Raw genomic sequence first — 2,204 nt, 5'->3', positions numbered from 1 at the left:
TGTTTGACTTTCTCTTCATCTTCTCATTGTGCAAATTGTAGACAATATCTATGAGGAGCCAAAAATGCACCTAATTAGATAGTTTATTTGTATTTATTAATTTTAGTTTATTTGCATTTATTAACTTTAAAATTAAACCATATATCACATTTGCCCTCGCCCATTTCTACGTGGCAGCGAAAAATAATCTATGTAAAACAAATAAAAATAAAGATGTAATTGCCTTTGAAATATTCCACCGAGGTGGGCGAAAAAAATGCAAATAAAAAATGTCAAGGATACTCGAGAGTCTGACGTGTCAAATTTGATCAAATCGAGCTGGTAGGCGAATTAACCCATCAGATTTCTTCCTGCATATCTTTGAATAACCAAGTTTTTCCTATTCGTGCGCATCAAGAAAAGCCCTTCCATCTGGAGTCTGCTGTCAAAGACCAGAGAATCAATACAAATATTATAATCACACCATGACGTTAGCGCGGACATCAGCAAATCCTCTCAAATCGACCATAAATACATCAAACTGCTATTGCGAAATCCAAACCTTCCAACTCCTCAGCCATGGCGAACGAATCTCAGAAACCCCAACCCCAAACCCTAAAGGATCGCGTAGCCATTGTGACAGGCGCGTCAGGCGGCATAGGAGGAGAGATCGCGATCAATCTGGCTCTAAAAGGAGCCAAAATCCTGCTCATTTACTCCTCCAATCCGCAAAAGGCAGAGGAATTGGCCGCCAAAATAAACTTTGGCACCCCTGTTCCGGCAGCAGTTGCTTTCAGAGCCGACATTTCCGATCCAAATCAAGTGATCGGCCTATTCGACAAGGCGAAAGAAGCGTTTGGGGCCGTCCACATGCTCGTAAACTGCGCCGGCGTGATGGACACGAAATACTCGCCTCTGGCGGAGATCTCAGAAGAAGATTGGAACAAAACCTTCGACATTAACTGCAAAGGGGCTTTTTTATGCTCCAAGGAGGCGGCCAAGCGGCTTGTGCGTGGCGGCGGGGGACGGATCATAAATATAACGACTTCGCTTGTGGGGGCTCTGATGCCGGGATACGCTGCTTACGCCGCCAGTAAAGCCGCCGTGGAGACGATGACGAAGATTTTGGCCAAGGAATTGAGGGGAACAAAGATTACTGCGAATTGCGTGGCTCCGGGGCCCGTGGCGACGAAGTTTTTCTTTGCGGGGAAGAGCGAGGCCGCCATTAAAGCTATTGAAGCTCGGAGTCCCCTTGAGCGGCTGGGTGCTGTGGAAGATGTGGCTCCAGTCGTTGCGTTTCTGGCGAGTGATGAAGGAGAATGGGTGAATGCTCAGGTTGTTCGAGTGAATGGGGGTCTTGTTTGAACAGGTGGTGTAGGGTTTGTTCATGTGTGTAATATTGGGATTTTCTGCGCTTAATCCAAAAGATGTAGCTAGCTTGGGGTTTTTTCTAAAGGTTTTATTTAGTCCAATGATGAGGGCTTGGACATCGTTATCCTCTCTACAGATTGTACCATTGACTAAATTTCAAATAAATGAAAACACAATGATTTAAAAAAAAAAATTGTTTAAAGAAAATTTTCCTATGTTTTCAAAAATTTGAAAAAGAATCATGTTTGACTATTTTTTGTGGTGCATTTTGTCTGGAGATTAGCTAGTGCCTTCTAGCTTATGGTATGTGAGGTTGCGGTTTATTATGTTGTATAACAAGAAGTTGATTCTTGAGATCTTAAACTTTGTTATTTTATATTACATTATAAGGAGTCGGAACTTTTCTAATCTCTAAAACTACAGTTAAAATTGTATTTTGAACTTGTTTGTCTTTCATATTTTCTATTCTATTTATTAGTCTTTATAAATTCTAAATTAAAAGAGAAGATATTGTCCTTAGAATAAAATAAATGAGAGGTAAGATTGGACTCTATGGCATCATCTTAATTAAACTATTCTTAAAATTGTGTTATTTATTATGTTTTGTTATATCATATAGAGTTGGCATTTAATATCTTGGAACTACTGGTAATAAAAGTAAAAATTGTCGATTTAAAGTATATTTGTTTTCAATAAGGTTTAAACATAATAATAATGTTTAAATTATTATTAGTAATAACTTATCAATCCACCTAAATATAATTACCTACCCACATGAACACACATTGTCTATCTACATGAACATACTCTTACCAATTTTAAGTACTTTAATACATTGTTAAGAATGGTGATGG

The 2,204-nt window shown here is 38.8% G+C and overlaps 1 pseudogene across 1 annotated transcript; it reads left to right on the top strand.

Moving 5' to 3' along the window:
* The first annotated feature begins 417 nt into the window (after positions 1-417).
* LOC149569833 (short-chain type dehydrogenase/reductase pseudogene) lies at positions 418-1,543 on the top strand (annotated as a pseudogene). The gene has a single exon (XR_016362814.1). The product of XR_016362814.1 is annotated as a short-chain type dehydrogenase/reductase pseudogene (transcript).
* Positions 1,544-2,204: the final 661 nt, after the last annotated feature.

Source organism: Cupressus sempervirens, chromosome 3 (genome assembly GCF_028749045.1).
Source record: "Cupressus sempervirens isolate cs-2001-9-10 chromosome 3, ASM2874904v1, whole genome shotgun sequence".
NCBI classification, from domain to species: domain Eukaryota; kingdom Viridiplantae; phylum Streptophyta; class Pinopsida; order Cupressales; family Cupressaceae; genus Cupressus; species Cupressus sempervirens.
The sequence above is the reverse complement of the archived record's forward strand: the minus strand, read 5'-3'. Positions and strand labels throughout refer to the sequence as shown.